The sequence below is a fragment of the Apium graveolens genome, chromosome 2 (genome assembly GCF_009905375.1).
Source record: "Apium graveolens cultivar Ventura chromosome 2, ASM990537v1, whole genome shotgun sequence".
Classification (NCBI taxonomy): Eukaryota; Viridiplantae; Streptophyta; class Magnoliopsida; order Apiales; family Apiaceae; genus Apium; species Apium graveolens.
This window is the reverse complement of record NC_133648.1, coordinates 255255220-255282402: the sequence shown is the minus strand read 5'-3', so window position 1 is coordinate 255282402 and position 27183 is coordinate 255255220. Positions and strand designations below refer to the sequence as shown.

The 27183-nt window shown below is 36.3% G+C and overlaps 2 long non-coding RNA genes and 1 other non-coding gene across 3 annotated transcripts; all 3 read left to right on the top strand.

Annotated features, from left to right (window-relative positions):
• The first annotated feature begins 2846 nt into the window (after positions 1–2846).
• LOC141708383 (uncharacterized) lies at positions 2847–7478 on the top strand. The gene is made up of 3 exons (XR_012569453.1): positions 2847–3897; positions 4954–5044; positions 5314–7478. It is a non-coding gene; the product is annotated as an uncharacterized LOC141708383 (long non-coding RNA).
• A 1605-nt stretch (positions 7479–9083) lies between these two features.
• On the top strand, positions 9084–11616 carry LOC141706259 (uncharacterized). Its single transcript, XR_012568732.1, has 3 exons — positions 9084–10134; positions 11191–11281; positions 11551–11616. It is a non-coding gene; the product is annotated as an uncharacterized LOC141706259 (long non-coding RNA).
• Positions 11617–26866: 15250 nt separating this feature from the next.
• On the top strand, positions 26867–26973 carry LOC141710129 (small nucleolar RNA R71). The gene has a single exon (XR_012570664.1). It is a non-coding gene; the product is annotated as a small nucleolar RNA R71 (small nucleolar RNA).
• The last annotated feature ends 210 nt before the right edge of the window (positions 26974–27183 follow it).

The window sequence follows — 27183 nt, the reverse complement described above, 5'->3', positions numbered from 1 at the left end:
ACCCTTGTTCTTGATAACCTGTTATTGATAATCCTATTAATTTCACCCTTTGATAATCTGCCTTTCTGTTCCAGTTTCCTATAATGCCATGAATCATATTGAACCTTTAATTATCTTGGATAACTCTGTTAATGATACCCTGTTTCTCTTGATCGCCCTAATGATCCCTAAGTTATTACTGATCCTTCAAATTTAGTACCTTATTATCCTTAATACAGAATTTTTGAGAATTGTTCCTTGTGTATCTTTGATTCACTCCCTGGACTTTGTTTCTTTAAAATCTGAATTAAGAATGAGTTTCGACTTGAAAGAGTCCGAATGATTTCAAATGCTTGGTAATGATAAAATGGATTTTAGAAAACCTATTTGTTTTTCCAACTCAAGGTTTTCCGAATGAATTGTTGATTGATTGGATTGAAACGTAAGAGGCTAGTGGGACTAGTCCAGTCATGGTAAGAGGCTAGTGGGACTAGTCCAATTTAAGGCTGAAATTATGCTGAATGGTACCTTAAAGACCAGAATTGTAATATCCCATATTTTTAGATATTATTATTATAATTATTTGGAATTATTTATGTGATTTTATGTGAATTTTAGTGAATTATATGATAAGTGGAATTGATGTTTGGGTGTTTATATGTGATATTATTTGAGTATTTCAATTTTTATGTGCTCAAAATAAAATATGGGATGAGTCTGTGTGTTACTTTATTGTTAATTTTGGGTAATTGTGGATACGAACCTTATTTGTATAATTAATTATTGAACGACATTATTTTGTTCTTAAAATGATTTTATTGATTATTTATTCTCATAAATGCTAAAATTATTTCTAAAATTATTTGTATTGTTTTATAATTTTATTTATTCGTTTTAGGAATTTATAAAATTTAGAAATCAATATTTTATTGATTATTTATCTTTAAATGATTGCCTGATTTCATCTAATTATAAAATCAGTATTAAATTCAGAAATGCTTCAAAAATCAAGAAAATTTTATTTTATTAACTTTTAAATATTTCGAGCATTTTAAATTTTTTTCGTCAATTTTCTGGAATTGTTTTGTCTGCACCTCGATCCGTTAATGTCAACTTTCGGGATAAACCGGGTTTCAGAATCTTCGTGATTATCTATTAGTACACGCGTTTGATTTTAGGATGGGTTTGGCTTCGTGTCACTTTCTTGTTGGGAAGGAGTAATGGAAAAAAATAAAACAACAAACACAATAACAAACAAAAAAAAACACAGCCCCCCCCCCCAGCTTTTTCTTTCTTCCCCGTCGCTGCTCCCCTCCCCCGCCTCTACTCCACCGCTTCAACGCCTTTCCTCCACCCCTCTTCTTTCTTTCTTTTTCTTTTTGTTTCTTCCGTTCTTTAATTCAATCACCCTCTGAATTTAACCCTCAATCAGGTATATACTCTCATATACATACATATATATATTCGGCTTGATTTCTTTTGTTTTAATCCTACAATTGATGTTGGGAAGATCGCGAATTCCTTGATAGTACGAGAACTGGGCTGCTTCGACGAACCAGAGGCTCGACCTCGATCTTCACCCGTGATTTGGGGTCGATCGGAGGTCAGCCGGCCGCCGGCAATGAACTCCGGCGAGTCGGCGGCATAAAATATTATTTGGTTTAGGTTGATTTTGCTTGTTAATTATAGTTATGAACTTGCTAATTGATTTTGTGTAGTTTCGAGTTGTGTAAGTCAATACTTGGTTGAATTTCGCTTATATATTCTTAGGCGGATTGAATGTCTAAATGACAACTACTATTCTTGATTTTATAAAATCTGAAATTTCAGTTGGTACAGATGATTTCCGGGTTTTTAGATTTATAACATTGGTGTAGTAGTGTATAACTTGAGTTTTGGTTTGTTAAGTGATTATGGCTTGACCCGGTTAATATATGTTTAAGTTATAATAGTTTATGGTGGTTTTAAATTTCAGTCTTGGTATTTTGAGTTGTTCTACAAAATTTTCAGATTTATACATAGTTATTTGAAGGATTATTAGTGAGTTATATGCATGATATGTTGTGAATTGTGTTGTCAAATCCGTTTAGAAATAAGCTGAGTTCTTGTTAAATTCGTAGCTTTTAACTAGTTCATCGTATGATAATGATTTTGCACTCTCTGGAAAGATAATGGAATTATCTACAATTTTCATTCTTTGTGTTTTTCCAAATTCGGCCTGCAATTATGATAAAATCTGCCATTTGTAAAATCTGTCCTGTTATTTCAGTTTGATACATCCTGACTTCAAAAATTCGTAGTAAATTCATTATTTTAGCTATGACTTTGAACTATACCAATTTTAAAAGCTTAATTCAGGATCTACAATTGTTACTTATAGTTCATTAATCAATTCTATGATTTAGGAGTCTCAAATACTAAGTTACTTGCGAAAACAGGGCTGAATCTGCTTATGCAGCTGTGTATTTTAAAGTTTCTGAATTCGTTACTTGGTCATTTTTAGCGAGCCTTACCATTTTGGAAAGGTCGCTAAATATCCTACAACTTTTATGTTTTAAACTTTTCTGTTTAAGTTCATCTAGGTGTTGTAAAATGTCATTCTTCCGAGGCTGGTTAACTTAAATTTTAGGTTCGGTAGCTATTTTGTATGTTATAACTCGACATATGGTTTCGTGCTAATATATGTGATTGATAGTCATTGTTTAATAGATTAAATATATGAACCTATAATATAGAAGTGTTGGTTAGTGATTTGATATGTGCTTTCTAGTTTATTAAATTATAGATTTAAGTTAGCATACTTGATGACATACTTGACTTGTGCACATGTACATTGACTTGTTATTTGTATATGTGATATCAACGATGTGTCTTATGAAAATACATGTTAGTATATGCCTATTTGAGATTGAGTTTAGTTGCTAATTATTAGAGTGTGATTTGAATATGTGTATAGTTAGTCTATGTGATATATGTGTAAGGTGATTTATTTAAGTGTTTACTCAAGTTGAATTGGTGATGCTAAATTATATAACTGTAAGTTCAAATATTATAAATTATTCAGTATACTTAATTGTTTAGGTGCCGCAAGTCTGGGCGGGTAATTTTCCTTAAATGTTTAGGTGCCGCAAGTCTGGGCGGGTACTTTTCTTACTTGTTTACTTTTATGTTGCTGCAAGTTGAGGCAACTTTATTTTGTTTGTTTATAAGATTAAATTGTGGAATTGAAAAACAGGCGGATAGTCCTAATTACGAATACTTCATGCCAAAATTTTCTAAAATTCCCCTGTATCTAAATCTATTTGACTTATTTGATTTCAATGATTTGAAAGCATGTTATGATTGTTAGTCGTAACACGTATAGGATATGTTTGGGTAAGAACATTGAAATGACTTGTGGGTTGTATTTGTGGTGTGGTTATTCAGGGTATTTTCCATATTACAAATAGGTCATGCCGAATTTTTCGTAGAAATATTATCATAAGTTGCGCGTTCTCGTGTTAAATAATATTCTGAGTTGGTAGTAAGTTTTAAACTATAATATGTGCGACCTGTTATGTGATATATATATATATACATATATATCGCGAAAGGGTAGAAATAAGATAATCATTTCAGAAGGATACTAAAGTAGTATATTTTTGCTTATGATAGGATCAGGCATTAAAGGCGTGAGACCAAGAAAAAGAAAAGAAAAAGGGAGAGTTGCATAGGGGTTCAGTAGTTACGGATGGTTCGAGATTAACAGAACCATACGTTGGGGATCAAGACTGAAGTTGGATAAGATTTCGTATCAGATCCCAGTAACTGCATTAGCGACATATCAAAGAGTTAAGAATAAGAAATTGTGACGTCTTGAGAAAGCATCATGAGATATTTGTGTTTTTGCGAGTGTGACTAACTGCTAAAAACCCAAAGGCAAGTATTCCTAACCTTTCTCCTTAAATACTGCAAATATTTATTCGTTCCTATTCTAAGTTCAGAATAGTTAAACTGTTTTATATTTCGCTGCAATTACTCTTATTTATGCAAGTTCCTTTCACTATTATTCCTTTATCATCGATTGCTCTCTTGAGCAAGTACCCAAAGTGATTTGACATCAAAATACTCCACGGACTGGATGGTTACTATATATATATATATATAAGGACCAGTGATGAGCTGGATCCTATGGGCCGGAGATGAACCGGACCCTTTAGGCCATAGTTGCCTGAGTACTCCTTATGTTGGTTGGGTCTATGCAGTTGGGTATAGATCCACACTATATTCTGACTGATCAGCAGATTATAGTGCATATGTTGGTTTCTAGTATCCAGTCTAATTTATTGTTGATCGCCATTGACGGCATTCCTTCTTGAAAAGAAATTATGATTATGAATTAATTTCTTAGCACTCAGTTTCGGGAAAATTACAGTGTTTATAAATGAATTCGAAGTTCAGATTGTTGCTGCAGCATTTGTTGCTCAGTGATAATTAGAATCTTGAATGAATTGGGATCTTCTTAATTATTTAACCCGTCCTTATCAGGCTGGTTTAGCAGGCTAAGTCTATGGAAACTTAGTCGATAATGATGGATACTGAATAGTTAGGAATTTCTTGAACATTGATAAGTATTAATTTCCAGAGTTCGGTTTTGAATAAAGTTTATGATTCAATATATATTCATTGTTTCATGTTATTGTGGTTTACGATATTTCCGTAAACACTATTTTACGAGTTTTATTCTCGTCAAGATTCAAAGTATTGCTGAAGCCTTTCGCTCAAAAGTATCAAAATGGTTTTGAATATAATTAAGGAATCAATTCTGGGATTCCTCAACTATAAAATTTTATGATTCAGCAATTATGATTTTTTTCTATGTTCTGCGCTGATGCAGATGTCGGTTTTATATCAAAACGACCCTATATATGTTATAATTAACTTGCTGAGCATTTCTTTCGCTCATACTTGCCTGTTTTTAAATTTAACCTCCAGTGAGGATTAGCTTGCGTTGTTTAGCTGCATAATTCGAGGAAGCAAAGAAGAAGCTCTTGGAAGGTGGTTGGTCCAGGGTTTGCGGACTAGTGTAAGTTTTATTGTGTAAAGTTATTTATATTAGATTATATTATAGTTGTATATTTTATTTGGGCCTAGTACACTTCATTTCGAAGTTATACTAGTGGGTTTAGTTTTGAGTTGGAATTTATTGAAAAGAGTTTTAAAAGAAAGTGAGAAAATTTATTTATTGAATTTGGATATCTTGTTTCTAGAACTGTAACCTTAAAAGATCTTGGATTAGTTTGGGGTCATTTATGATAAATATCTTCCGCTGGCATTTATTATTTGATTTAACAGGTTATTTTGGATTGAGGTTTCATCGTGACGACCAAATCCCCTGACCCCGGATTTGGGGGCGTTACAGGTTGGTATCAGAGCTGAGGTTATAGTAAACTAGAAACGAGAGTGTGTAGGAGTGTGTATAGCTATGTGAGGACGTTTGAGCTCATATCGAGTTCCTGTTGGACTATCAGATATAGTGCCAACGAGTAAGTTAAGATAGGCGCATTCGTTCGAGATGGTTGTGTTGAGCTGGACGGAACTCCGGGAAGCTGCAAACTTCTATTGTGGAATCTTCCGAGGCTACTACGATTCGACGACGATGAAGATTATCGATATCCTTGGAACATAAAGAAGCGTCTAGAATCAGATGGCGAGTCAACTGGAGAGTTCAAATTGAAGATAAATATTAAGACTTTGGCAATACCTTTTCTTTCTATAATTCCTTTTGACATCTCTCAAAAGAAGTGATTGTTAGAGGATATATTCCCTAACACTCATTTTCAATCCTATCTGTGTTTTAAATGTGTCAGAGGCTGTCATGAAGCCTATTTTTTCAGGTTTTGATAGCTCTGCCAAGTTATGATAATTTAACTTCCACTTTTCTTATTTGGTGGATGGTTTCTTGGTGATGTGACACCACTTGCTCATTTGGTGCCATAATTATTTTCTCTGGATTTCATTCCTTCAGAAATATCAGCTTTGAAATCTTTTCAGTTTTATTCATTTGATTTTCGATCACTTTGATATTCTTTTATTCTGACTGGGATAAACAACCCTAACTATAGGGGACACAAGGTATACCTGTCTGTGTGATAGGAGTTGGATGGGACGCCATCACTTGTGTGTATTGTGAATACATGAAGGTTAACAACCTTTAGTAGTGTCTTAATTTGGACACGCAATACCAAGTTCGTTTGATCATATTGATCTCTCAGTTATTCTTTTATTTCAACAATACTTTTTCTCAAATTCAGATTTTGGTTCCGTTATGGTATCAAATTCTTTTCTTTTTGAAATTCCATGATTTTGTCATCCCAAACATTCGAAGGTATGCCAATCAAGTTAAGCTGAGTTATCCTGGTCAAGTCAAAGCAGGGTTATGTGATGGGATTATCAAGAGCAACAGTGGATTGCAATGCGATTAAAATATCAGGGGTGTATAGCGAAGTCATTCTGTTTCTTTATTTCTCTATCTTTCTCTTTCTTTTCTTCCCTCTATCTTTCTCTCTATTCTTCTTTCTCGCAATCAGTAAAGCGATTCTATTGAGGAATTGGTCAAAAGAGGTGAATGGAACAGTGGTGCACGGTGAAGCTCCTATAAAAGTTTTATCATACAACGAATACAAGATTTATTTGAGATTATGGAAAACTAGGATTATTTGGGAATGGAAAGTTGGTTAGAAAACCCTTAGTGCTTTCTTCTGCTGATTCCGAGGACGGAATCCTTATAAGGTGGGTAGATTGTAATATCCCATATTTTTAGATATTATTATTATAATTATTTGGAATTATTTATGTGATTTTATGTGAATTTTAGTGAATTATATGATAAGTGGAATTGATGTTTGGGTGTTTATATGTGATATTATTTGAGTATTTCAATTTTTATGTGCTCAAAATAAAATATGGGATGAGTCTGTGTGTTACTTTATTGTTAATTTTGGGTAATTGTGGATACGAACCTTATTTGTATAATTAATTATTGAACGACATTATTTTGTTCTTAAAATGATTTTATTGATTATTTATTCTCATAAATGCTAAAATTATTTCTAAAATTATTTGTATTGTTTTATAATTTTATTTATTCGTTTTAGGAATTTATAAAATTTAGAAATCAATATTTTATTGATTATTTATCTTTAAATGATTGCCTGATTTCATCTAATTATAAAATCAGTATTAAATTCAGAAATGCTTCAAAAATCAAGAAAATTTTATTTTATTAACTTTTAAATATTTCGAGCATTTTAAATTTTTTTCGTCAATTTTCTGGAATTGTTTTGTCTGCACCTCGATCCGTTAATGTCAACTTTCGGGATAAACCGGGTTTCAGAATCTTCGTGATTATCTATTAGTACACGCGTTTGATTTTAGGATGGGTTTGGCTTCGTGTCACTTTCTTGTTGGGAAGGAGTAATGGAAAAAAATAAAACAACAAACACAATAACAAACAAAAAAAAACACAGCCCCCCCCCCAGCTTTTTCTTTCTTCCCCGTCGCTGCTCCCCTCCCCCGCCTCTACTCCACCGCTTCAACGCCTTTCCTCCACCCCTCTTCTTTCTTTCTTTTTCTTTTTGTTTCTTCCGTTCTTTAATTCAATCACCCTCTGAATTTAACCCTCAATCAGGTATATACTCTCATATACATACATATATATATTCGGCTTGATTTCTTTTGTTTTAATCCTACAATTGATGTTGGGAAGATCGCGAATTCCTTGATAGTACGAGAACTGGGCTGCTTCGACGAACCAGAGGCTCGACCTCGATCTTCACCCGTGATTTGGGGTCGATCGGAGGTCAGCCGGCCGCCGGCAATGAACTCCGGCGAGTCGGCGGCATAAAATATTATTTGGTTTAGGTTGATTTTGCTTGTTAATTATAGTTATGAACTTGCTAATTGATTTTGTGTAGTTTCGAGTTGTGTAAGTCAATACTTGGTTGAATTTCGCTTATATATTCTTAGGCGGATTGAATGTCTAAATGACAACTACTATTCTTGATTTTATAAAATCTGAAATTTCAGTTGGTACAGATGATTTCCGGGTTTTTAGATTTATAACATTGGTGTAGTAGTGTATAACTTGAGTTTTGGTTTGTTAAGTGATTATGGCTTGACCCGGTTAATATATGTTTAAGTTATAATAGTTTATGGTGGTTTTAAATTTCAGTCTTGGTATTTTGAGTTGTTCTACAAAATTTTCAGATTTATACATAGTTATTTGAAGGATTATTAGTGAGTTATATGCATGATATGTTGTGAATTGTGTTGTCAAATCCGTTTAGAAATAAGCTGAGTTCTTGTTAAATTCGTAGCTTTTAACTAGTTCATCGTATGATAATGATTTTGCACTCTCTGGAAAGATAATGGAATTATCTACAATTTTCATTCTTTGTGTTTTTCCAAATTCGGCCTGCAATTATGATAAAATCTGCCATTTGTAAAATCTGTCCTGTTATTTCAGTTTGATACATCCTGACTTCAAAAATTCGTAGTAAATTCATTATTTTAGCTATGACTTTGAACTATACCAATTTTAAAAGCTTAATTCAGGATCTACAATTGTTACTTATAGTTCATTAATCAATTCTATGATTTAGGAGTCTCAAATACTAAGTTACTTGCGAAAACAGGGCTGAATCTGCTTATGCAGCTGTGTATTTTAAAGTTTCTGAATTCGTTACTTGGTCATTTTTAGCGAGCCTTACCATTTTGGAAAGGTCGCTAAATATCCTACAACTTTTATGTTTTAAACTTTTCTGTTTAAGTTCATCTAGGTGTTGTAAAATGTCATTCTTCCGAGGCTGGTTAACTTAAATTTTAGGTTCGGTAGCTATTTTGTATGTTATAACTCGACATATGGTTTCGTGCTAATATATGTGATTGATAGTCATTGTTTAATAGATTAAATATATGAACCTATAATATAGAAGTGTTGGTTAGTGATTTGATATGTGCTTTCTAGTTTATTAAATTATAGATTTAAGTTAGCATACTTGATGACATACTTGACTTGTGCACATGTACATTGACTTGTTATTTGTATATGTGATATCAACGATGTGTCTTATGAAAATACATGTTAGTATATGCCTATTTGAGATTGAGTTTAGTTGCTAATTATTAGAGTGTGATTTGAATATGTGTATAGTTAGTCTATGTGATATATGTGTAAGGTGATTTATTTAAGTGTTTACTCAAGTTGAATTGGTGATGCTAAATTATATAACTGTAAGTTCAAATATTATAAATTATTCAGTATACTTAATTGTTTAGGTGCCGCAAGTCTGGGCGGGTAATTTTCCTTAAATGTTTAGGTGCCGCAAGTCTGGGCGGGTACTTTTCTTACTTGTTTACTTTTATGTTGCTGCAAGTTGAGGCAACTTTATTTTGTTTGTTTATAAGATTAAATTGTGGAATTGAAAAACAGGCGGATAGTCCTAATTACGAATACTTCATGCCAAAATTTTCTAAAATTCCCCTGTATCTAAATCTATTTGACTTATTTGATTTCAATGATTTGAAAGCATGTTATGATTGTTAGTCGTAACACGTATAGGATATGTTTGGGTAAGAACATTGAAATGACTTGTGGGTTGTATTTGTGGTGTGGTTATTCAGGGTATTTTCCATATTACAAATAGGTCATGCCGAATTTTTCGTAGAAATATTATCATAAGTTGCGCGTTCTCGTGTTAAATAATATTCTGAGTTGGTAGTAAGTTTTAAACTATAATATGTGCGACCTGTTATGTGATATATATATATATACATATATATCGCGAAAGGGTAGAAATAAGATAATCATTTCAGAAGGATACTAAAGTAGTATATTTTTGCTTATGATAGGATCAGGCATTAAAGGCGTGAGACCAAGAAAAAGAAAAGAAAAAGGGAGAGTTGCATAGGGGTTCAGTAGTTACGGATGGTTCGAGATTAACAGAACCATACGTTGGGGATCAAGACTGAAGTTGGATAAGATTTCGTATCAGATCCCAGTAACTGCATTAGCGACATATCAAAGAGTTAAGAATAAGAAATTGTGACGTCTTGAGAAAGCATCATGAGATATTTGTGTTTTTGCGAGTGTGACTAACTGCTAAAAACCCAAAGGCAAGTATTCCTAACCTTTCTCCTTAAATACTGCAAATATTTATTCGTTCCTATTCTAAGTTCAGAATAGTTAAACTGTTTTATATTTCGCTGCAATTACTCTTATTTATGCAAGTTCCTTTCACTATTATTCCTTTATCATCGATTGCTCTCTTGAGCAAGTACCCAAAGTGATTTGACATCAAAATACTCCACGGACTGGATGGTTACTATATATATATATATATAAGGACCAGTGATGAGCTGGATCCTATGGGCCGGAGATGAACCGGACCCTTTAGGCCATAGTTGCCTGAGTACTCCTTATGTTGGTTGGGTCTATGCAGTTGGGTATAGATCCACACTATATTCTGACTAATCAGCAGATTATAGTGCATATGTTGGTTTCTAGTATCCAGTCTAATTTATTGTTGATCGCCATTGACGGCATTCCTTCTTGAAAAGAAATTATGATTATGAATTAATTTCTTAGCACTCAGTTTCGGGAAAATTACAGTGTTTATAAATGAATTCGAAGTTCAGATTGTTGCTGCAGCATTTGTTGCTCAGTGATAATTAGAATCTTGAATGAATTGGGATCTTCTTAATTATTTAACCCGTCCTTATCAGGCTGGTTTAGCAGGCTAAGTCTATGGAAACTTAGTCGATAATGATGGATACTGAATAGTTAGGAATTTCTTGAACATTGATAAGTATTAATTTCCAGAGTTCGGTTTTGAATAAAGTTTATGATTCAATATATATTCATTGTTTCATGTTATTGTGGTTTACGATATTTCCGTAAACACTATTTTACGAGTTTTATTCTCGTCAAGATTCAAAGTATTGCTGAAGCCTTTCGCTCAAAAGTATCAAAATGGTTTTGAATATAATTAAGGAATCAATTCTGGGATTCCTCAACTATAAAATTTTATGATTCAGCAATTATGATTTTTTTCTATGTTCTGCGCTGATGCAGATGTCGGTTTTATATCAAAACGACCCTATATATGTTATAATTAACTTGCTGAGCATTTCTTTCGCTCATACTTGCCTGTTTTTAAATTTAACCTCCAGTGAGGATTAGCTTGCGTTGTTTAGCTGCATAATTCGAGGAAGCAAAGAAGAAGCTCTTGGAAGGTGGTTGGTCCAGGGTTTGCGGACTAGTGTAAGTTTTATTGTGTAAAGTTATTTATATTAGATTATATTATAGTTGTATATTTTATTTGGGCCTAGTACACTTCATTTCGAAGTTATACTAGTGGGTTTAGTTTTGAGTTGGAATTTATTGAAAAGAGTTTTAAAAGAAAGTGAGAAAATTTATTTATTGAATTTGGATATCTTGTTTCTAGAACTGTAACCTTAAAAGATCTTGGATTAGTTTGGGGTCATTTATGATAAATATCTTCCGCTGGCATTTATTATTTGATTTAACAGGTTATTTTGGATTGAGGTTTCATCGTGACGACCAAATCCCCTGACCCCGGATTTGGGGGCGTTACAAGAATGGAGGTCGATACGGGTTGATCACCCGTATATAATGAAATGGAAAGATAAGTGATCCAATCAAGGGTTCTAAATGATTATTTAAAAAGGGAACTGAAACTTTTATTCAGTAAATTGATTTTTGGAAATGAAAATGGTTTATACTGCTTTGAAAAGAGTTGATTATGTTAATGTGGAGCTTAAAGCTCAGAACCCTGATTCCTGAAATTGTTGATCATATGAATGATTCTATATCTTGAAATACTGTTGCTTTCCTGTACCGAAAGATCTATTTTGATCCTATAATGAATTGTGATGAATGTCGGCTTTCGCCCTTTTCGAGCTTTGTTTCTTGAAAGCCCAACTATTCTTCGGATACCTTTTCCTTATCCCAAAGAAAAAAAAATATATGGAAATCTGCCACCTAGATTAGCTAAAGTAGAATGCCCTAGTTTGTTCAAAGTATATTGAGATTTGATATTGTAGAACTGCTATTTAGTTACTTGCTGAGTTTTATACTCATTTGTTTTGTCTTAATCTAACCATGGCAGTTAAGCAAGAAGATGGCCAGGCTTAGGCGCACTGCTCGTAAGAGCGTACCTGGTGGTCCCTACCGTGTTGAGGGCTTCCAGTTGCCAGAGCAGGTAGTACAGGTTATGAGTGAGCTCGCGCCTAGAAAGAGGTGTTTAAAGATACAATGGGTTATCTGTCGGTTCCCAGCCGGAATCGATATTGATTATTGAATAATATTTTGGGTTTGTAAGTTATATTCTGTGATTGGTAGTTGTAATGTTGTCTCATACTTTATTCTGCTGATCCTGTTAGTAGTTAATCGGGGTTTATGCATATTTAATTATTAGAATAGAGGTGTGTGAGTCCTCATTTCCTAACCCCGAGATTGAGGGCGTCACAAGTTGGTATCAGAGCTACAGGATCTAGTCCCTGAGACAAGTTAGGTTTTAAAAAGGGGTATTTTGGGAATATATCTATATCGCGAGAGAGTTCGACTCATGTAGAGTTGAGTTAGACTATTAGGTATAGTCTAAGGAAAGTGTTTGATTGGTAAAGCAGAAACTAGAGTTAGGGTGTGAGTTAGCTGGAAGCTTTATTTGACCCTAACATTGTTTCTTGGTTGCTTATTTATGTTTTCTCTTAGGATCCTAGTAGTGGTAGTGATTCAGACTCAGAGATTAGATTGACTGGTACCCCTGTGGACCCTATTCCACCCTCTCCAGAGGAGCCTGTATATGTTAGTTCAGACCCAGAGGAGGACCCTTCTGAGAGTAGTGAGATCCCTATACAGATTTCACCCTTGAGGCCTGATTCAGAGACCCCTGCCCCTGAGCCAGAGTCGGAGATGCCTAAGACTGTTCCTGTCAGTATTGGTGGCAAGTTAGCCCAGGACCGAGACTTTGTGTACTCCCGCATTCCTGAGTTGGGAGCTTTGGTAGATAGGTTGATTCGAGACTCTAGGCAGAGGACTTCTGTGGTGATGGAGGAGTGGAGAGCTAGGATTCAGTTGGTGGAGCAGGTTGCCAGGAAGAGATTGGATGAGGGACCATCCACTAGTGATGCTGATGCTGAGGCCCGGAGGCTGCATAAGATCATTCGCTGGATGTTGGTTGTGTTGAGAGAGATCCTAGATGATTAGACGGGACTGTTGGTTGAGCCCGTAGATTGTTATTGTTGTTTTCAGCGCCGGTAGGCTTTGGGATACTTGGTCAGATGTCGGGATCCCTTTTTCATTTATCTTGTTGTATTTCAGACCAGTGTAGTAGTTGTAGTAGTTAGAAGTTAGGGGTAGATAGGGGATGTTTTCCAGTTTTTCCTCTGTTTAACCCTGCTATTTATTGTACCTTGTTTCAGAACCTTAAAATCCAGAATATTTCCTATGTAATCCCTTGATTTAAATAAATCTATTATCTTGCTTTCCTTTGTGCACCTTGTTTATCTTATAAACTGTTCTCAATGCCATGTTTTAAATACAGCTATGTTTTCGTACAACCATGTCTAAAGATCGTAAAACCCTATTTCGTGCCATGATAAAACAACACTGATATGAGAATTATGTAGTAATAGGATTGCATGTGCAAATTGGGTAAAACTTAAAACCCACAAAAGAGATTTCATAAAAAATTGTTGTTATATATATGCCATGCTATCGTATTGCTAAATAGTTGCTCAATCAGGTTTGTAAGAAATGGCCAACTCACCAGATCACCAAGAAGAAGAAATTCCCATCCAAGACCCAGAAATAAACCTAGAAACCACTTTGATGAGCAGACTTGCTCAGCTTTTGCAACAACCTGTGGCCCCAAAAGTTGGAAATTTCAAGCACTTTCAATCTGTTCATCCTCCAGAGTTCTTAGGTTTGCCAGATCCGATTAAAGCACAGTCGTGGTTGAGAGAGATGGAAAAAGCCTTTGAGCTAGCCGAAGTTAAGGATGATAAGAAAGCTCAGTACGCAAGTTATTATTTGAGGGATGAAGCAAGTTTCTGGTGGGAGTCTTCTAAGGCGTTGTTGGAAGGCAAAGACTTATCTTGGGAGAAGTTCACTGAGATGTTTCTGGAAAAATATTTGCCAAGTTATATGCAAGATCAGTTGGAGATGAAATTTTTGGATCTTAGACAGGAGGAAATGTCGGTAGCAGAATATGAGGTGAAGTTTTCGGAATTGTCAAGGTTCGTACCAGAGTACGTGAATACTGAAGCAAAGAAGGCTAAGAGGTTCCAGCAGGGACTTAAGCCGTGGATTAGGAGTCAAATAGCGATGTTGGAGATCAAGAACTATGCTTCTTTGGTTCAGAAAGTAATGATAGTGGAAGGAGAGCGGGAAGCTGCTCGAAGAGAAAATGAAGGAAGAAAGAGGAAGTTTGAAAGCTCTGAGCAAGAGCAAGGAAGTTCAAAGTTCAGAGGAAAGTTTGGGAAGAATGGTGGAGGTCGGAACAAAAAAGTTCCAGAGGTTTAGACCCGGGAATGGAGCTCAGAAGAACCGTTTCCAGAAAGCTGGACAACCGGGAAAGGATAGCAGACCCCAGATGCAAGAATGCAGGAACTGTGGAAAGAGACACCCGGGGAGGTGTAATAAGCCGGATATAACATGTTTTAAGTGCAACCAGAAGGGGCATTATTCTTCAGAATGTTCAAATGAAATAAGGAAGCCTGATTTGGCTTGTTTCAAGTGTGGCAAGGTAGGCCATATGACTAGAAATTGCAAGGAGCCTGTGCAGAAGGCTAATGTTCTCAGAATTGCTGGACCTCCGTCTCTCCCAGCACCATCAGCTCAACCCAGAGCTAGGACCTTTAACATGTCAATGAAAGATGCGGTGCAAGATGTGGACGTGGTAGCAGGTATGCTTGTTATAAACTCAGTAGAAGTAAAAGTTTTGATGGATTCTGGAGCAACCAGATCTTTTATTTCTGAAAGCATTCTTGATAAGTTAAATTGTGTTGCGTACCCTCTAGAGCCTAAGTTGATTATAGAGGTAGCAAATCAAGAGAAAGTTGTTGTTAATAAGATTTGTCCCGATTGTGATGTGTCTATAGAAGGTCGGCACTTTTCTGCTGACTTAATTCCTTTTAAGTTAGGAGAATTTGAGGTTATACTAGGAATGGATTGGTTGTCAAATCATGAGGCGCAAATAGAGTGTAAAAGTAAGAAAGTGAAGTTAAAAACCAAGGATGGTGAGGGAAGTGATATTTAAAGGAAAGAGGCAAGATAAGAAAGTTTCTAACGGTTATTGAGGTGAGAAGATTAATGCGTCAAGGATGCGAGGTTTATTTGGCTCATGTCAGTGGACGTGGAGAAAGAATCTGTAAGGATCGACGATATTCCAGTAGTAAGAGATTTTCCGGACGTGTTTCCTGATGAATTGCCTGGACTACCTCCAGACAGAGAGATCAAGTTTATGATTGAATTGGCTCCTGGTACGGAACCAGTGTCGAAAGCTCCCTATCGCATGGCACCGGTTGAAATGAAGGAATTGGCAGCTCAGTTGCAAGAATTGTTGGACAAAGGAGTAATCCGACCGAGTGTATCCTCGTGGGGCGCACCGGTGTTGTTTGTAAAGAAGAATGATGGAAGTATGCGATTGTGTATCGACTACCGTGAGCTGAATAAGTTGACAATCAAGAATAAGTACCCTCTACCACGGATCGATGACTTGTTTAACCAATTGAAAGGAGCTTCGTGTTTCTCAAAGATTGATTTAAGATCTGGGTATCATCAATTAAAGATCAAAGCGGAAGATATACCCAAGACAGCGTTCCGAACAAGATACGGACATTATGAGTTTTTGGTGATGGCATTTGGCTTGACGAATGCGCCAGCTGCATTTATGGATCTTATGAACAGAGTGTTCAAGCAGTATTTGGACAAGTTCGTGATTGTGTTTATTGACGATATACTTATTTATTCCAAAAGGGAGGAAGATCATAAGGAGCATTTGAGGATTTCCTTGGAAATTCTGCAAAAAGAGAAGCTGTATGCAAAGTTTTCAGAGTGTGAATTTTGGCTAAAGGAAGTGCAATTTCTTGGTCATGTAGTTAATAAAGAAGGAATTAAAATGGATCCAGCCAAGATAGAAGCTGTAATGAATTGGGAAAGACCCAAGACTCCGACGGAAGTCAGAAGTTTTCTGGGATTAGCCGGATACTATAGAAGATCTGTGCAAGATTTCTCAAAGATTGCCGTTCCATTAACAAAATTGACGAAAAAAATCGAGAAGTTCGTTTGGACAGAAAAATGCGAGGAAAGTTTCCAAGAGTTAAAGAAGAGATTGGTAACCGCCCCAGGGTTGGTATTACCAGATGATAAAGGTGAATTTGTGATATTCAGTGATGCTTCCTATAAAGGACTTGGATGCGTGTTAATGCAACACGGGAAGGTAATAGCATATGCGTCAAGGCAACTCAAACCGCATGAGCAAAAGTATCCAATGCACGATTTGGAATTGGCAGCAATTGTATTTGCCCTTAAGATTTGGAGGCATTATTTGTACGGGGAAAAGTGCGAGATTTATACGGACCATAAGAGCTTAAAGTATATCTTTACTCAGAAAGAACTGAATATGCGACAAAGAAGGTGGTTGGAACTGATCAAAGATTATGATTGTGCGATAAACTATCATCCTGGAAAGGCAAATGTGGTAGCTGATGCTTTAAGTCGAAAGGAAAAGTTGAATATGTTAACGTCATCAGAAGAATTAATCAAGGACTTTGAAAAGATGGAAATAGTGGTACAGACTCCAGAATGTGGAGGTGAAGCCATTTATGCAATACAGTTTCAACCTGAAATTTTGGAAAAGATTAGATGCTGTCAAGAGCAAGTGATGAATCGTGAAAGGAATAAGTTGACGGGAGAAGAAATTAAAGCTCAAAAGGATGGAAAAGGGATATACCGTGTTAACTCACGTATTTGGATACCTGATGTTGTGGAACTAAAGCACGAGATTTTGCAAGAAGCGCATAACTCGAGATTTTCAATTCACCCTGGGAGTACGAAGATGTACCAGGATTTGAAAGAAAATTTTTGGTGGCCAAACATGAAAAAGGAAATTGCGGAATGGATAAGCAAATGTTACACGTGCCAAAGATTTAAAGCGGAACATCAAAGGCCAAGTGGATTGCTTCAGCCACTGGACATACCTGAATGGAAATGGGAACATATCGCGATGGATTTCGTGGTAGGATTACCTAAAACCAAGTCTAATCACGATGCGATTTGGGTGCTAATTGATCGATTGACAAAGTCAGCACATTTCTTGCCAATAAACGAAAGGTTTTCATTAGAGAAGCTGGTCAAATTGTATCTGGATGAAATCGTGATGCGTCATGGAGTTCCTGTATCTATCGTGTCTGATAGAGATCCAAGGTTTAATTCGAGATTTTGGTGACAATTCCACGATCATTTGGGAACGAAATTGAAAATGAGTACAGCATATCATCCGCAGATAGATGGACAAAGTGAAAGGACAATTCAGACAATTGAGGATATGTTGCAAACCTGCGCAATAGATTTCAAAGGAAATTGGGACGATCATTTGCCCTTAGTTGAGTTTTCCTACAACAACAGTTATCACGCAAGTATTGGCATGCCGCCTTATGAAGCGTTGTATGGAAGAAAGTGTAGATCCCCTACTTATTGGGATGAAGTTGGTGAGCGCAAGTTAATTGGCCCCGAGCTAGTGCAGCAAACGAAGGAAAAAGTTAAAATGATACGAAAAAGATTAATTGCAGCTCAAGACCGACAGGCAAAGTACGTGAATCAAGAGCGGAAAGATGTGCAATTCGAAACTGGAGACAAAGTCTTGTTGAAGAGATCTCCTTGGAAAGGTTTAACTCGATTTGGAAAGAAAGGAAAGCTAAGTCCAAGGTACATTGGACCATTTGAAGTATTGCGACAAGTTGGGAAAGTGGCGTATAAATTGGCGCCGCCGCCGCAAATGCAACATCTGCACAATGTATTTCATGTATCTCTCCTGAAAAAGTATAATACCGACGCGAGCCATGTGATCGAGTTGGAACTAGTAGAAATCCAACCAGATTTGTCCTATGTGGAACAACCAGTGCGAATTTTGGATCGAAAAGAAAGGACGCTTAGAAATAAAGTTGTACCTCTAGTTAGAGTGTTGTGGAGAAATCCACTAGTCGAGGAATCGACTTGGGAATTAGAAAGCAAAATGAAAGAAAAGTATCCCCATCTATTTGTTTAGATTAGATTCTGGGGACATAATCCTTTTAAGGAGGGTAGATTGTAACGACCGAATTTTGTGTCGTAATTAAGAAAGTAAAGTATGTGTTATGTGATGAGATTATGTGATTAAGCGGTGATTATTTGTCTTATCTGTATACTAGAGTTAAGGAGCGTGGATAAAAACGTTCCAATTTAAAGAGTCAGCTTAGAAGTCGAGCTGTGGTGTCGGGACGTCAGGTAGAACGGAACCCGTCCTAATATGGAATTAAATAATATAAAATGTGAATTATATATGAAGTGAATGAATAAAGTATTTCGTCTTAAGAGACGTGTTGATTGGCAAATATAATGAGAAGCGTAATCGAAACGCTGAGCATCGGGCCGTCAGGTTGAACGTGACCCGGTACGCGTAAAAGATGATAAAGATTAAAGAGGGATAGATTCTATGATCAGACCTGAGTCGTTATGTGACTATATGTGTGTGATTGTTTGACTGTGTGCATGACTATATGTTCTGTGTCAATTTTGTGAATTTCAAAGGAATTATTTGATTTAAATAAGGGTTTATTTAACCTTCGTGCATTTTTATAAAATCATCCGAGTAAGATAAAAATATTGGATTTGTTCTGTTATCCTTGTAAAGACCTTAGAGACTTTATAAAAATGATAAGTGAATTTGATTGTTGATCTTTGCATTTTTAAATTGATTTTATGTGGAAAATGTATTTATTAAAGCAAGTTTGCGAAATTCATATAAAATCAACCGTTAGCTCAAATTCTTATTATGAGTAATGGATAAAAAGCTAATTTCGAGACCTACGTGTTAAAATTGTCATTTTCAATAATTCTCGACTTCCCGAGAGAGATATATTTTATATTTGAATTTTATTGTATTTAAGTAAAAAGAGAAAGTATGTGTGAGTCGAAAAGAAATTATTAGATTACCATCTTGCCCTTGCTTTGGTGGAGTATAAATCAACCCCTTCCTCCCCATTTTCTTCTTTCTTTCCCGAGCACTCATTCTCTCTTCTCTCTTTTTCTTTCTTTCTCCCGAACACACTCTCTCTGTCTCACTCCCTCTCGGCTCTCTCATCTCTCACCTCTCTCACTCGCATGCAACCATTAAAACACACTCAAACACCGAGATATTGCTTTCATTAGTTGTTATTCTTGGTATATACTTCAATTCCTACTTGCATGTAAGTGATTATAAAGGTTTTGTTGAAGTGATCATTATGGTTGTGTTTAAGAAAAACAATTTCTTGAAGCATAACTATAAGAGTGATTTTAAGAGGTTTTGGAGGTCATAAACTCGAGAAGAGATCCGTCATGGACTCTCTCAAGTTCGACCACCACCGGCCATGATCCAAAGGAGAGCCGGTGGGTTTTCCATGATGTGATTGTTGGATTTTAATGTTGCATGTTATGGTTTCTTGAAAGTTTGAAAAAGGGTTTTGTTTCTTTTGTTGAAAATTGAGTATGTGATTGGTAAAATGATTTCCTTGATTGTAAAATGAATGTGTGCATGTGATTGTTGCTTAGAAAATCAAAATTAATGATTTGCATGTGAGTTTTTGCTTCGGCTTTATGCTAATAAAAAGGGAAATTGAATTTTGTGACCTGATCTTGGTATGAACTAAGCTTAATTAGTAGGAAATAGAGTTGCATGTTGATTTAAAAGAGGAGTTAGTGATGCATGTCAATGTTTGGTTCTTGGATTGTGAATTTTGAATGTTTGCCGAATGGGAAATGGGTTTAAAAGAGATTGATTTATGATTAAGTGAATGCATGCATTGAATAATTTGATTAAGGTTGAGTCATTAGGTGATGTTTGGCTTTGTGCTTCGAAAATCTTGATGAAAATGAGTTAAATGACTAAGTTAAGGCTTAAAACAAGTTGAAAATGTGATATAGGACTTTGCATGTCAAGATTGATCTTTGAATGTGTGTTTTCTTGATAAACCCGAATGGGTTGAATCTTTAAAGTGATTTGTTGTGAGTAGACTTGATTAAAGTAATGATGGATGGTGATTAGATTAATAAGGAATGAATTATTGTTGCATGCTAAGTTTAGGTTCGAAATTTTGTGTTAACAAGAAAGGAAATTGAATTTGGTGAGATAATCTTGGTAAACACTAAGTTTGTATGATTTAAAAGCAATTGCATGATAGTTTTAAAGGAGATCAATGAGTGCATGCTAGTAATTAGTCTTTGAGTTGAAAATTATGTTCTTGCCGAATGAAAACAAGATTAAAAGGGGATAACTTGGTGATTAAGTGTATGCATGTTGATTTGATGGATTGATTAAGTTGAAATCACTAAGTAGTGCATGGTTTGGTGACATAATGAATGGAATGATTTAATAGGGGATTAAAACAAGAAAGAAATGTGGTATATAACCTTGCATGTCAAAATCTATTTTTGCATGTTTGATTCTTGATTGTGATAAGTGTTAAGGCCGAATAGGCCATAAGAAATAAAGGTCAAAACTTGATTTTGGTAATTGAAAGAATGATTGAGTGTTATATATGAAAATCTTTGATTTTGCTTGATTGGATTGTTGTTTTGGTTCGAATAAAGGAATAAAAGAAAAGGGAATTAAGTTGATTGATATAAGTGATAGTATGCACGTAAATGTTTGGTTGTAAATGGGTCTAGTACTCGTAAAAGAGTCGTGTTAGTGTGATTTGAGATATAGCCTAGGTCAAGCGAGTACACTTTGATTGCTAGGTATATAAGGATATAAAAACTTCGAGAAAGAATTGTGCTATGTGCTATGTGCTATGTGCTGTGTGCTTATAAGCTATATTCGTATGCTCGAGTCAAAGATATAATCGATTTATCGTATAGAGAGATCGTTTCGGGAACGAGAGTTGGGAATCTAATTAAGATTTTTGGTTTTTATTGTAGATTCGGAGCGTGAGGGCATTCGGGCTAGGAAAGGGAAAAGTATACTAGGTGGCAGTAGTTCAACCCTCAGGAAAGAAATTTCAGGCAAGTAGCTCTGATTACTTGTGTAAATGATTATAAAGAAAATGTTGTTCATACCAGGTAGAGTATTGAACTGTTAAAGTATGAAACCCTTGCTTTATGAAACCCTGATATTGATTTGAAGTACCCTTGTTCTTGATAACCTGTTATTGATAATCCTATTGATTTCACCCTTTGATAATCTGCCTTTCTGTTCAAGTTTCCTATAATGCCATGAATCATATTGAACCTATTGAATATTTTGATTAACTCTGTTAATGATACCCTGTTTCTCTTGATCGCCCTAATGATCCCTAAGTTATTACTGATCCTTCAAATTTAGTACCTTATTATCCTTGATACATAATTCTTGAGAATTGTTCCTTGCGTATCTTTGATTCACTCCCTGAACTTTGTTTCTTTAAAATCTGAATTAAGAATGAGTTTCGACTTGAAAGAGTCCGAATGATTTCAAATGCTTGGTAATGATAAAATGGATTTTAGAAAACCTATTTGTTTTTCCAACTCAAGGTTTTCCGAATGAATTCCTGATGGATTGGATTGAGACATAAGAGGCTAGTGGGACTAGTCCAGTCATGGTAAGAGGCTAGTGGGACTAGTCCAATTTAAGGCTGAAATTATGCCGAATGGTAGCTTAAAGACCGGAATGGAGGTCGATACGGGCTGATCACCCGTATATAATGAAATGGAAAGATAAGTGATCCAATCAAGGGTTCTAAATGATTATTTAAAAAGGGAACTGAAACTTTTATTCAGTAAATTGATTTTTGGAAATGAAAATGGTTTATACTGCTTTGAAAAGAGTTGATTATGTTATTGTCGAGCTTAAAGCTCAGAACCCTAATTCCTGAAATTGTTGATCATATGTATGATTCTATACCTTGAAATACTGTTGCTTTCCTCTATCGAAAGATCTATTTTGATCCTATAATGATTTGTGATGAATGTCGGCTTTCATCCTGTTTCGAGCCTTGTGTCTTGAAAGCCCAACTATTCTTGGGATACCTTTCCTTATCCAAAAGAAAACAAAAAAAAAATATGTGGAAATCTGCCACCTAGATTAGCTAAAGTAGAATGCCCTAGTTTGTTCAAAGTATATTGAGATTTGATATTGTAGAACTGCTAAATAGTTACTTGCTGAGTTTTCTACTCACTTGTTTTGTCTTAATCTAACCATGGCAGTTAAGCAAGAAGATGGCCAGGCTTAGGCGCACTGCTCGTAAGAGCGTACCTGGTGGTCCCTACCGTGTTGAGGGCTTCCAGTTGCCAGAGCAGGTAGTACAGGTTATGAGTGAGCTCGCGCCTAGAAAGAGGTGTATAAAGATACAATGGGTTATCTGTCGATTCCCAGCCGGAATTGATATTGATTATTTAATAATATTTTGGGTTTGTAAGTTATATTCTATGATTGGTAGTTGTAATCTTTTCTCATACTTTATCCTGTTGATCCTGTTAGTAGTTAATCGGGGTTTATGCATATTTAATTATTAGAATAGAGGTGTGTGAGTCCTCATTTCCTAACCCCGAGATTGAGGGCGTCACAACCCCTCATCACTGATTATGTCTCTTGGAGTTCCAAATCTTGTGAATATCTGCTTGTGAAGAAAATTAAGCACTACTTTCGCATCGTTCGTTGGAAACGCCTTAACTTCAACCCATGTCGACACATAATCAACCGCCAACAAGATATACTGATTGTTACAAGATAAGAAAAATGGCCCCATAAAATCGATTCCCCAAACATCGAAGACTTCAACCTCGAGAAGCACATTAAGAGGCATCTCATCCCTCTTGGACATATTACCCACACGTTGACATCGATCACATTTCAAAATGAACTGATGAGCATCTTTGAATAAAGTTGGCCAAAAGAAACCTGCTTGAAGAATACGAGCTGCTGTCTTTTCTCCACCATAATGTCCTCGATAAGCCGTTGAGTGGCAATCTCGCAAGATCCCCCCCATTTCGCTGTAAGGAATACATCTTCTGATGATTTGGTCAGCTCCTTGTCGAAAAAGAAATGGCTCATCCCACATATACAACTTCACTTCATGCAGAAACTTCTTCCTTTGAGCATATGATAAGTCGGGAGGCATGATATTACTCACAAAGTAGTTCACAATATCTGCAAACCACGATTCTTCCTCTTGCACTCCAAACAGCTACTCATCGGTAAAAGACTCATTGATTAATGTCTTACCTTGTGAAGTAGCAATTGGATCCTCTAAACGAGAGAGATGATCAGCGACTTAATTTTCAGTCCCTTTTATGTCCTTGATCTCTAACTCAAATTCCTGGAGTAGAAGAACCCATCGAATCAATCTAGGCTTCGAGTCCTTCTTCGAGACGAGATATCGAATGGCAGCGTGATCAGTGAAAACTGTCAGCTTCGTCCCAAGCAGATAAAATCAAAATTTCTCAAAACCATAGACAATAGCCAAAAGTTCTTTCTCTGAAGTAGTATAATTTAGTTGAGCACCATATAGGGTCTTAATAGCATAGTAGACCACATGAAATATGTTGTTCTTTCTCTGCCCAAGAACTGCTTCAACTGCATAGTCACTTGCATCGCATATCATCTCAAAAGGTTCACTCCAATAGGGTGCAGTTATGACATATGACGTGATTAAACTCTTTTTTAAGAACTCAAAAGCAGCCACACACTCGTCATCAAACTTAAACGGGATATCTTTCTCCAGAATATTGCACAAAGGTTTAGAAATTTTTGAAAAGTCCTTGATGAACCGCCTATAGAAGCCCGCATGACCAAGAAAAATGTGAACCCCCTTAACAAAAATTGGCGGGGGAAGATTTTTGATGACCCCCACTTTGGCTTTGTCCACCTCAAGACCTTTACTAGAGACCTTGTGCCCAAGAATAATGCCCTGTCACACTATAAAGTGACATTTTTCCCAATTGAGAACCAGATTGGTCTCAACACACCTCTTGAGAACGTCGCCTAGATTCTACAAGCACCCATAAAATGAATCACCAAACACAGAAAAATCATCCATGAACACCTCCACATTTTGACCAATCATATCAGAGAAGATAGCCATCATGCATCTCTGAAATATGGCCGGTGCTCCACATAACCCAAAAGAAACTCTTCGAAAGGCGAAAGTACCAAAAGGACAGGTGAAAATAGTCTTCTCTTGATCTTCTGGAGCAATGCAAATTTGATTATAACCAGAATAACCATCCGGAAGACAGTAGTACTCATGCCTAGCCAATCTGTCAAGCATTTGATCAATAAATGGCAGAGGGAAGTGATATTTTCTTGTGGCCTTGTTCAGCTTTCTCTAATCCATGCAAACTCTCCACCCCGTGATTGTTCGAGTAGGAATAAACTCATTCTTCTTATTAACAACCACAATGATACCTATTTTCTTTGGCACACACTGAATTGGGCTCACCCATGAACTGTCAGAAATAGGATAGATGATTCTTGCATCCAGCCACTTAAAAATTTCCTTCTTCACGACTTCCTTTATGATAGGGTTTAACCTTCTTTGTTGATCAACAGTAGGCTTGATATCTTCCTCTAGCAGAATTTTATGCATGCAATATGAAGGGCTTATTCCCTTGATATCTGCTATAGTCCAACCAATTGCCGATTTGAATTCTCTAAGAATTCTCAAAAGCTTCTCCTCATCGCTACCTGAAAGGTTAGATACAATAATAATAGGCAAAGTAGATGCATCACCTAAAAACGCATACCTCAAATGTTCAGGTAAAGGTTTAAGCTCAAGAGTAGGAGCTTTCTCAATAGATGGCTTGAGGCGCTTAGGAGCTTTGTTCAACTCCTCCATTCCCAGAGATTCAAAAGGCATATCAATCTTCCTCTTCCAGAGAGAAGCATTCAGAAATTGCAACTGCTCATCCCCTTCATCATCTTCACTATCAGAATTCTCCAACAAGGCCTTCTCTAAGGCATCAGACCTTAGCCATTTATCGAGTTCTGAAGTAACCACCGAATCAACCAACTCCACTTTTAAGCACTCCTCATTTTCTGTAGGGAACTTCATGGTATTGAACGCATTAAAAGTTATATCCTGATCAATCACTCGCATGGTGAGCTCACCTTTCTACACATCTATCAAGGTTCGGCCAGTAGCCAAGAAAAGTCTTCCCAAGATTATGGGAATCTTCTTATCCTCCTCGAAATCAAGAATTACAAAATTAGCAAGGAAGATGAGTTTATCCATCTTGACAAAGACATCCTCCACAATACCTCGAGGATATATAATAGAATGATCGGCCAACTTCAAAGTCATATAAGCAGGCTTTGGATCAGGCAAGTTCAACTTCTTAAAGATTGACAAGGGCATCAAAGTGATGCTAGCTCCCAAGTCATATAGACACTTGTCAAATGACACCTTTCCAATGGTACATTGAATAGTGAAGCTTCCAGGATCTTTAAACTTCGGAGGCAACTTCTGTTGCAGCATAACACTGCATTCCTCCGTGAGAGCAATGATCTCTAAGTCATCAAGCTTCACCTTCCTAGAGAGAATACCTTTCACGAACTTCGCGTAACTAGGCATTTGTTCAAGAGCTTCAGCGAAAGGTATATTGATGTGAAGTTTCTTGAACACCTCCAGAAACTTCTCAAACTGCATATCCAGCTTTTTCTTCTGCAGCCTCTTAGGAAAAGAAGGTGGAGGATAGATCTGTTTCTCCCCTATATTACCCTCAAGAGGAGTGTGCTCAACAATAGTCTTCCTTGGTTCCACTTCTTCTTCCTTCTGCACCTCTTCTTCTTCAGCCTCAACTTCAAATTTTGTCTTAGCTTTTTCAGGATTCACAACCTTACTAGACCTCAATATAATTGCCTTAAATTGCTCCTTATCTTCCTTCTTGCCTGGCACTTCAGTATCGCTCAGAAGCGTTCCAGGTTGACGATTCAGTAATGTATTAGAAATTTGCCCAATCTAATTCTCCAAGGTCTTGATAGACACAGCTTGGATCTTACACATGAGCCTCAACTCCTCCAATTCATATTTTTCATTAGCTTACGGTAGTTGTTGAAGTTGAAGTTGTTGCTTAGGGGCATATTACGGTTGCTGAAAACCAGGAGGGTTATACTGCTTTGCTGAGTATGGCTGATAAGATTGTTGCACCGCATTATGATTATTACTCCAGCTGAAGTTATGATGATTACAGTTATTTGGATGATAAGTGGCTGGATCTTGTTGCTATGATCTCGGAAAGTTGCTCACAAATTGAGCTGATTCACTAGAAATAGCGCACTGCTCAGTTTCATGCGCCCCCGCACAAAGCTCACAAACACTAGATATTTGATTAACTCCATAATTCGCCAAAGAGTCGAGTTTTATCGTCAAAACTTGAAGTTGAGCAGCTATAGCAGTAGCTGTATCCACTTCCAGAATTCCTTGTACCTTGCCTTGCAACATTCTTTACGTAGGATTCTGGTATTTATTAGCTGCCATGAGTTCAATCAACTCATAAGCTTCATTATAGCTTTTGGCCCATAAGGCTCCACCAGACGCTGCATCGAGCATTGGTCTAGAATGAGCGCCCAAACTATTATAGAAATAGTTTATAATCATACAATCAGGCATGCCATAGTGTGGGCACTTCCTTAGTATCTCCTTATATCGATCCCAAGCCTCACACAGAGATTCTCCAGTTTGCTGAGCAAACTGAGTAAGAGCATTCCTGATTACAGCAGTCTTCGCCATAGGGAAGAATTTAGTGAGAAACTTTTGAGCTAGATCCTCACATTTGGTGATAGACCCTGGTGGTAGATAATGTAACCAGTACTTTGCTTTATCCCTCAGAGAGAATGGGAAGAGTCGCAGCTTGATAGCATCTTCAGTCATCCCATTGAACTTGAAAGTGTCACAGATCTCGATGAAATCCCTGATGTGCATGAT